General features: G+C 43.5%; 1 pseudogene; it reads right to left on the reverse strand.

Moving 5' to 3' along the window:
- Positions 1-2,830: 2,830 nt before the first annotated feature.
- LOC124671734 lies at positions 2,831-9,678 on the reverse strand (annotated as a pseudogene).
- Between the last annotated feature and the right edge of the window lie 1,184 nt (positions 9,679-10,862).

The raw sequence follows: 10,862 nt of genomic DNA on the forward strand, positions 1-10,862 counted from the left end.
CCCTGAATTCTCAAAATTCAATGGAGCAGAAGGGTATAGCTCAATAGAGCACGTGAGCCGATATTTGGCACAGCTGGGCATGATTTCAGCGTCAGACCCGTTACGTGTGAGGATTTTTGCACAATCTCTCACGGGATCAGCCTTTGGGTGGTACACCTCGTTGCCACCAAACTCAGTCCGGACGTGGAAGCAACTGGAGGAGCAGTTTCATGTGCAATATCACTCAGAAGCTACCGAGGCCGGCATTGCCGATCTAACACAGGTGCGGCAGAAGCGGGGAGAAACTGTGTCAGAATATATTCAACGTTTCAGAACTGTTAGGAACCAATGTTATTCGGTTCGTTTAACTGAAAAGGAAGCAGTCGATCTGGCAGTTTTGGGCCTCGCGACGCCGATCAAGGATCTGGCGTTCCACGTAGAGTACAGTTCACTGTCGCACATGGTCCAGAAACTCACATTGTATGAGCAGCGGCACCCTGAATTGTACCAAGACAAGTTCAAGCGTCCGGTAGGCCTGGTCGAGATCGAAGAAGTCGAAGATCCCGCACCGGACCCGGAGGTAGCCGTAGCTGAATGGGCTCGGGGGCAAATCCCGTGTCCTGCAAATGGGTAAAACCACAAGGGCCCGCAAAAGGGTTTGACTTCGATTTGAGCAAAGCCGAGCAGATTTTCGATCTATTGCTTAAGGAAAAACAGCTGAAGTTACCCGAAGGCCATAAAATCCCTACAAAGACAGAAATGAACGGGAGGCCGTACCGCAAATGGCATCACTCGTTCACCCATACCACCAATGACCGCAAGGGGTTTCGCCAGCGAGATCCAAATAGCGATAGAACAAGGCCGATCGCTCTTTGGGCAGTTTGCCATGAAAGTGGACACACATCCGTTCCCTGGCGTCAACATGGTGGAACCCAACCACTTCGCGAGGCGTCGACTGGATTTCTCGTTCGATGTTAACATGGCAGGGCCTGTGCGCCACCATGGCAAGGATAAAGAGGAAAGCAGTCACTCCCGTAGCAAGGAAAAAGAGGAGGCCGATCCACGCGACCGGCCCCGATATGATGACAGACGGTACCTCACCAAGGAACAAGTGAGAAGCGTGCGATATCAACGACCACTCTCCACGCATCTCCTTAACAAATATGAGTATCAGTATGACCGACGTCGGCAGTACGACAGAGATGACGAGAGACATCATCGGTCTGACGTGGACAATGGAAGACGTCGTCGGAATGATAGAGACGACGATGGATATGAACACCGCGCTAAGGATAGGTCAAGGGAGCAGGAAGACATGGATAGACACTGGGACTGTCCCTTCTTTAAACACTGCTGGGATTCAAGAATGAGCCGATTGCCCACGGTCGACAACTGCCCGGAGTGTAGACGTCGGAAGAAGGATGCAGGGGAAGTTTCAGTTTTCAAGCGTCTAGGGCCTCTCCCGCCACAGAACAAACGAGCTGAGTCATCTCAAGATGAAGACTTTGAGGAGTCAGAAGATGAAGAAGAGGATAGGTACCACTGGCCAAGGTGGTGCCCTGATGGACTCAGCCACTCCCAAAAGCGTAGGGTTCAGCGGCTACATAGCTTGGAGCAAGCCGAAGCGCAGTACTTGCACACTTTGAGGAAAGCGCGGCCCGATCTGGCCGTGAAGATTCAACAGACTTTGGACGAGGAGAATCGTCCACCAAAGAAAGTTTGGCGTCCCAAGCAAGTAAAAGCCGATGTGAGTACATCGGCTGGCACAAACATGGTGTTCATACTTCCATCGGAGTTCCGTCCGCCGAGAATTGAAGAAGTGCCGATAGCACGAGTTGACCGTGGTCCACGGCCGCTCATCTTTGAGAAGCCACAGGAGAAGGGCTACAAACACATGAAGGCCCTGTACCTAAAAGGTTATATCAATGGGCAGCCTGTCGGCAAGATGTTGGTTGACACGGGAGCGGCAGTCAATATAATGCCATACTCCATGCTACGGCGTTTGGGACGTTCTAGCGCAGACTTGATCAAGACCAACGTCACACTAAACGACTTCAACGGCCAAGCATCAGGGACACAAGGCGTTTTGAACGTGGATCTAACCGTAGGCCGAAAGACCATCCCAACAACGTTCTTCATCGTCGACAGCAAGAGCACCTACGTTGTCCTGCTAGGGAGAGACTGGATTCACGCCAACTGTTGCATTCCATCTACAATGCACCAATGCCTGATACAATGGGATGGAGACGACGTGGAAGTCGTGCATGCAGATGACTCAATCGAGGTTTCAATAGCCGGCATGAACATTTGGGACTCGGAAGACCAAGAGCCGCTCTCTGGAGTCAGTTTGGACGGCTGTGATCGCATCGAGGTGACAAAAAACGGGGTGAGACTGGTCTTATCCACCGGCCTGATAGAGTAGCAAGAGCAACATCCATCGACATACGTGGCGAGGCCGATCCCTATGATCGGCCCCAAAAAATAAAAAGCGAGGATCTTACTTCAAGCATGTCACGTAGTCGTGATAGGAAGACTCCCTCGGGTAGGGGAGCACAAATAAGTTGTAAACCTTCATTGAGCAATTCAATCAACATGGAGGCCGATTCCAGCAATCGGCCAAAATTATCCTCGCCATAAGTTATGCCTGTGTTCAGCATCGATCTAACAGGCGACAGACATTCATCAGCAAGAGCCGATATCTTCAATCACTTGAAAGACTCGGCTCGGGGGGCACCTAAGATGAGATAACAGACCGAGATATCGAGCCGATGCACGAAATCGGCCAATAAAAAAATATATATATACACAATGATTGAAAACACCCGTAAGAATCTAATCATTTGCTATTTCGTCAAACTGCAGTGAACCACTTGTGTTGATGTTTTTTTTTCTGAAAACGGATCCATTTGTGCTGATTATGTCTAGCAGGTACAAACCTGAAGTGCGTGGGAGAATATGTACGGAAAATGGCATGCGTCTTGCTCGTGTTAATTTCTCTGTGAAGCCAGTCGGACAGTGTCTGTATTGACCTTATGTATGCATCACTGACAGTCATGTCCATCTTCACCTCATCCCCTTCTTGAAATAAGTTACCGCTGGTATGGGAAATCAAAGTAAGCCCAGTTTCAATAGATCATGGTGCAAATATAATGATCTACATTTATTTACGAAAAAAAATGGATTGCGAAGAATTAACGATTTATCAATCAGCACCAAAGCACGTCTAAACCAGAATGACTAAGTGATAAGCTCTCCCTTATCCCAATTGAAAGATGAATTCTTGAACCTGATGATGGATAGTGCAACTAACCAAGACGTTATTATTACTTAAATCTTGAGAACATTCGCAGGGCTTTTAAAATCTACCTGTAAGATGCACAGGGATAGCAATTTGTCTAAGTAATTGCTCGGATATCAACTGAAAACAAACTATAGATGTGGAACTAGCTAGCTGAAGGTGAAGGGTAAAGATCTTGATTAACTTTTGACAAAAAAAGAAGACTAGTTCTATATGGAAATTACCAATGAACATAAGGAAAAACAAATAAGCCCTACAAATATAACTTAAACATCCAAATATTTTCCTAACTTGCTTACCTTCCGATTGTTTTACCGTACAACCACCAATGCCCCGAGTTGAAGATTAAGAGATCAGCATCACTCCACTTACCCCGGTTATACTCCGACATCCAATCCATGACATCCACCCTGATTGTGCTATTAAGAATTATGGGGGTTCCAGCTGGTGCATGACCTTGAGGGACTAGAAAAGGAGATCTGTAATACTCCACGGTGCAATTGTAGTCTCGTAAACTTGAATATCAAGAAACCCTTGTGCTTTGTGATGGGATTGCCATTAATCTCGTAGATAGAGCTCTTATTTGAAACGCCAGTAGCGAGCATACAAAGCAGGGATTCCCATTGGTTCCTGCCAATTGAATCACCAGCGAATACCACTCTTTTGTTTCGTAGCCTCTCGAGCATACTTTTAGCATCAAATCTAAGAAGTTGAAGGAAAAAACATGCCAAAATCAGAAAAAAATCCTTCATTTCATAATGGATGTGTGAATATTCAGATGTTCCTAGTTCCAATACCATATTGTTTTTGCAAGAAAAATATAACTATAAACCATTGCATATTATATTAATTCATCTCTAAAGCTGACTTACATTTCAAATCTGGTCCACACTATACTGTGTAACTCATTCTAGATCGTGGTTAATGACCTTATGGTACCAGGGAATGGTGGTGGCTTAGTGAGATGTTGGCACCCTGCATTTTTTAGCTTTTGGTCTTATTAAAATCTTAATTTAATGCTTCAGCTCTGGGATGCGACTTTGTGTTAATGTGGTAGTTTGCATCTTTTCATGTAGAGGCCGAGAGTATTTGTTCCATTTTCTCTGGAAAAACCTAGTAATTCAACTTGGGAATCAATGATCTCTTTCATCCACGGGATTCCAAAACAACTGTAATATATGAAAAATATTGACCTTGAATATCATGTCATGTTGAATATTCCATGCATCTTTGACTTATAGGAATAAATAGGGGAGATATCTTTAGTGTTACTTTCGAAGTAGATATTATGAAAAATTTACAATCAACTCAGACCTCTTTATAGAATTGACACCCACGATGAACAATCCCCGAATCTTTAGTTTCAAACATCAAAATTGGAATCCTTGCTTGATTTTGATTTACCTATCTTTATTAGTATTCTTGTAATTTTTTCTATTCCCGCCAACCAACACTTATTCCATAAAATTTGCGTGCTTTACAATTATTCATTCCTCACATGGATTCCTTTATTTTTTGCGTTATTTCCTAGTCCTTTGATCTCATACTTATGCGGACAAAGAGACCCACAAGATTTGAAAGCCGAGAATATGGTATAGAACATGTTTCATTGCACAAATGAAATTTCTTAAAGGTTTATATGTTTGCACACTCTTCATAGAGACAAGGAGAAAATTTAAGAAGTTATACCTAATGAGGATTTTCTTTGGATTTGCATGGAAAATGTTGCATAGAAAAATTTCATATGGTTCACTATCCTACAACAGGAAATATTCCAAGAAATGTATCCTCCAAATGTAAAAAAAAAAGGTAATTACATCGAATCAAAGAGGACAAAATGATTAATTTAAATTTATAGGATTGAATTCTAAGAAAACTTTACTTTATTTGGAGGTAGTCTGTAGCAAGGACTACAAAAATAAAAAATAAATATGTTTTTTTCATACGCCACAATTCTTATATGATTCTTAGCAATAGATTTATCTCTCATGTAAAAAAATATTTATCTCAGCAGAAAAGGTTTTTCTTTCTGTGGACCTTTTCAGTTTTAATACTCCTTAAAACAACTGATGAATCATCCAAAATGTTTTGTAGTTTTTTTTTAAGAAATTTGCCTCTACATCCATGTTTTAGTTGTCTACGACATTTAGCCACTCATGGCTTCTTGTTTATATTTATTTCATTATATACAAAGATTTTAGAATACTATGTTAGACTCATAATTTGATATCTTTATAGGGGTTTTCTAAGAGATGTACTTAATAAAGTATCTTTATTACTCCGATCACTACAATTACATGGCACAACATGCATGAATACAATTGGTGCTATCCCTATGTAGTAACACCATCAACATATATATAGTTTTGCTACAAGAACAAAGACATTTTGGTTATTTAATTTTATGGATTTTTTTTATTGTACAACATAATGGTCACCTAGAATTAAAATCTAGTGAAACAATCAGCTTCTAAGACGAGTAATGTTAGGTAGAGGTATCACAAGTTTCCTTTGTTCTGGAATACAATGCAAGAATGATAATATTCGACAATGATGTCTTAGAGTGAGACTATTGAGTTGTGATACCAAGATATGAACAATCTTATGAAAACATTATATTATAAAATAATATTTTAATGTGTTGTTGGATCATTATATAATTAATTACATGAAAATAAAAAACATTCAATACATCAAATAATCCACCAAATAGAGAAGTTCCATAGGAAGACATGCAAGCACTTCCTCACATTATTGACTTAACACTAAAGTGCAATTGGACAAAAATGCAAAATTATGCTAACGTAGAAGTGAAATTTCATCAAATTAAAACACAATAATAGAAATTTTAAATATTATTTTTAGTCTACCGGATCAATAAGTCGCTAAGTATATGTACACAAAAATATTTAATACATCAAATGTTAATTATACTAATGGACAATCAACCAAACAGACAAGTTCCATAACAAGAGGCATGCAAGCACTCTCTCATTTTTAAAGGGGTTGATTAGATAGATGTTCACTGCAATTTTCAGCTATTTGATAAACATCATTTAAATTTTCATCTTTAAAAAAACACCACTGCAATTCTATGTACATTTCATAGACGTCATTATACCCACGTATACATACATACCGACTAATAAAAAAACGTTGATCAACAGGGGAATGATCACCCTTGGCTATAAGTTGTTAGGTAGGATGAGATTCTCCCAACGGATGGACGCTAGGATAATAATCCGGTTTAAAGTTCGCCCCTCCCTGCGAAATTACCGCGAGATGGGGATCCGAATCCGGGTGGGCTGGCTGCGCACTCGCTTGCCTTGCCACTGAGCTAAAACTCAATTGTCATACATACCGACTAATACCCCTTAAAAATGGCGGTGGGTATAATTGTGGGCTACACCGAGATTGGTGGGCTACACGTATCTAATTACTATACGGTATAGTGAACATATCTAATTGGTGGTGTTTTTTGTAGTGAACATATCTAATTGGTGGTGTTTTTTTGTAGTGAACATATCTAATTGGTGGGTATAATGGTGGGCTACACCTAAGTCGGTGTAGTGAACATATCTCGTAGTGAACATATTTATACGGTATGTACAGTATAAACACATGCATATTTCTATTGTACATCGGTGGGCTACACCTTGACCTCCATTTTTGCGCACTCATAACATTAACCCTTGTATATTACTATGGGAAAAAAAATGTATAACATCCAGCGTCCGAAGATCTATTGTGATATTTGCAGAAGGATTTAAATCAAGTCCAAATCATCATGAAAATCCACCGAAGGCCTCGGATGTCAATTTTGATGCGGCCTCTAAAGAATGATCTCGCTGAAGAATAAGGGAAGCACTAGCTAGAAGGTAGAAAATGGATTTGAACCAACCTGGGAAGATTGCAGTGCGACGGCTGCCACCGCCATTTAGCGTAGGACGTGTCCTGGCGGCCGTTCTCCGAGCAACGGAACGCCGTGTCCACGAACGGGCAGTCCCTGGACTCGTAGAGCGGGTAGCTGTCGTCCCACACCCACTCTCCGTCGAAGATGTCGCACTCGCCGGAATCCAACGCCGACGACTCTGGCGCGACGGAGAAGCCAAAACCCCAGAGCTTCTTAGGCGCGGACAGGGCGGACCCGAAGGCCACCGAGCAGCGGGGCGACGCGGGACAGGCGAGGAGCAACAACACGGCGGCGACGGCGGAGGCCGCCATCACGGTGAGGAGTAGCACCATTCCGGCCTTCTCCAGCCGCCCGGTGATCGCCATCGCCAGCCGCGCCACCCGCTTCACAGACAGCCCCAACATATCGCCGCGGGCGGTTCCGGCCCGCCTCCCCGCCCCCGGCCGGTGCTTGTTAGTTAGTCGTCGCCGATTGAGCACCACGCTAGCCTAGTTAATGCTAGCTGGAGATGCGTAGTGGTCAGCACTATCAAGAGTTCACAATCATACAGCCGGCCAGACTAATTAAAGAGAGAGGGAGATGTGCTAAGGAACATGCTTTCTTTGTTAGCTGCACACACTTGCTTCGGCAAGCGGTTTCCCTGTCGAAGATTATGAACTTATCTAGAGAGGGTGTGACAACGTGAACAAATTCACGGCTGACATAGGATACATGGAAGAAGCGCCACGCAGGAGCTGAGGCAGCTGATCCGTAGAGTGATCGATCGAAACGGGATTAATTACGGGAAGCGAGCGGACGTGTCTGCCACCTAGTAGCTTGAGCTGGAAAACGATGCGTGTGCTCTCTAGCATTTCATCTGTATCCGGTGATCGATCACTCGTCGCACTCATCTATCATGCACTCCTCACGCACGGATTCTCTGAATTTGCCTTTCTAACATTTTCCTAACTTTTAAGTCACTGAAATGTAGGGGCCACTTGATGCGGGACCCGGCTATCAATGATCCAAAATCAGGACTGGCAAAATCAGAAAATCTCATTCGCATATTTTTTTCCTATTCGGACGTGCTGGCGAGTGAGGAGTGGTGTTGAACTCCTAAGGCTTAATCAAATAGCCTTCTGAGATCAAAGTAAACATGGTTACATAATCAAGTATGTCAGACTTACGCAGCTTTCTGATATTTTTGTCTAGGAAGAATTATTTTTGAACTCAAAATTTGAGTAAATCATGTGTGTGCTTGGATCTGGAATGGAGGTCAGATGAGCAAGGCTTCGCTGGTAGCTTAGAGCAGCAAAGTCAATGAATCTGCTTCTATCTGAAAAAGAAAATACTTACTCGGATCTATAATAAGTGTTGAGGCTTTAATTTAATTTACTCTAAATTGAAAGTAAAGCTTCAAAGTTATTTTGGATGGGAGAGAGTACTACTAATTGAAGACCTATTTACCATTAAATTTTCTCATGTAGAGCACTAGAAATTGTCTTTTTTATACAGGTCATAATAATTAAAAAAATCCACGAAACTTTGTGTGCGATCATTATATTTCCAGATGTACACCCAATAATTTTTAGACATTTCAAACTAGGTTTTTGAAACAGTGGATGCATTTAGACCTATGAGCCAAATGGATTTCCCAATTTCCCTCGGTTAATATATGTCCCAATATGCAAACAGCAAAATATTGTTTAAAATGTGGAGTTCACTTAATTATCATAGCAATTCTGAGTAATGTGTTTTGTTCTCAACATCTCCACGTACACGAGTTGGTGATTAGTAATACTAATACACTCTAATTGGAAGTGGACTATGACTATCAGCATCTCATCACAGGCAACTAATTCACATGTATATATGCCTATCTACACGTGCACGCTCTGACCTCGAACCTGGCAAGAATATGTGCGATCTCTCGCTGACTGACTGGTTGTATTCGATGTGGTCGGCTTGATCAGCTTTACTAATACTAAGGTTAACTTCCTCCATCCAAAATAAGTGTCTCAGTTTTTTTTAGATACAGGTATACGTACAACTAAAATGTTTCTAGATACATTCATACCTAACAAAATTGACACACTTATTTTAGAACTGGGATAGTATAACCTACTGCACTAAATCCCCTCTTCAGCAGGAGAGCATCAGGTAGATATATCCCCTACACTTTGCCAGTCGGTGTTCAGTTCGGAATCGGTGTCATTTCGGTCCAACCTCATTTGCCTTCTCATGAAGAAGGCGTAGAGAAGCTCATTCCGGTGTCGTGGACACCGAGCAGGCACCGATGGCTGCAATCCTCCACCTCTTTGACCTCTGATGTTTTGTTCAGAAAGGCTTGCCTTGAACTTGCAGAATTTCTGAACACCGAGAGGTGGCCGTCTTTTCGTTGGGCCGTCATCCGAGTCACATCCAGTATATCCAACCCAGCCAGCTTGGGCCTGTGCTTGCTCCCTAGAACATCGATGACGGGTTTTAGCATGTCGGCCCATTGCTCCATCGATTTAACGGGTGTCTTATCTGGAAGTGTTTCTAGCTGACAGTCCCCTCCGGTATTCCAGTCACCACCGCTGCAGAAAAAAGAAGACAGTGATCGATTATGGGAAACAAACGGTGAGTGACTTTTCAGTTATGGTACACTAGCTAGTAGCTATGCCTTGCTTTGGTACGGACCTGAAGTGACTAGGAGAATAGGTCCGGAAGATGCCCGCGCACTGCTTAATTCGCCTCCTGGTCGTCGCCGGCTGGCCGGGCACCCGGCTATTGGCTACTGCGTGACATACTAATTGGCATGGAAGAGGGAAGCTGCAGGCGGGAGCTTGGTTGTGATCGAGACGGGAAGAAGTGTGGCTCTTCAATTGGAAAAGGATACGTGTGCTCGGAAACCATCTAGTATCACGCACCCACGCTCGTGGAGCCCACCTGAAAAAACGTGTCGTGGGTTTCTCTTTCGTATTCCAGACGTGCTGGCTGTCTGATGACCGGCCCGGCGGCCCAGGAGGAGCATGCGGGATGCGAGCCCCATATCCTCGGCGAGTCGGGCGAGGGAGCCTTTGCGCGCCTACTCCCAAGTCCCAAGGTGGGTATTTTCTCGCACCAACAAGAATTAATTAAGCGCGAAAAGAGGGAACCCGGCGAGGGATTGGTGTTTGCGCGGGAATTAATTACGCGCTGCGCCAGAGAGAGAAAATGTGGTCGCCGCCGGAACCGTAAACGCGTTTCTCACGCGCGATGACAAAGCCAGTAAAACTTTTTCTCACGCGAATTAATATATGCCGGTGTTTTTTTACCTCCTCGCGCATGCGCATGGTGCTGGCTGGAATCGAAGAAGCACGTCCGAGCCCGGCAGCCGGCATGAATCGCCTCGTTTTACTCTCATCCTTCATTCATTCCCTAGGTTTCTTACGGAATACGTCATTTCTTTCTTTTTTGGACACGTACGGCTTTTGGTTCCTTACCTCGACGATACTGTCACATGGCTCTAGCTGCAACATTTTTTCTTGTTGATTACCTCAATCAACTCATTAACGTGCACTTCGCCGTACAAATTCTTAACACGATGGATCCGAATTGCCGGCCGCATCTAATCCATCGGGTCTAGTAGTACCTTTTATTTCTCCGTACACACGTGTGTATCGTGCACGTGCAAGTTCCAGCCAAATCACACGTACGTGTACGTGTATA

This window comes from Lolium rigidum, chromosome 7 (genome assembly GCF_022539505.1).
Source record: "Lolium rigidum isolate FL_2022 chromosome 7, APGP_CSIRO_Lrig_0.1, whole genome shotgun sequence".
Lineage (NCBI taxonomy): Eukaryota > Viridiplantae > Streptophyta > Magnoliopsida > Poales > Poaceae > Lolium > Lolium rigidum.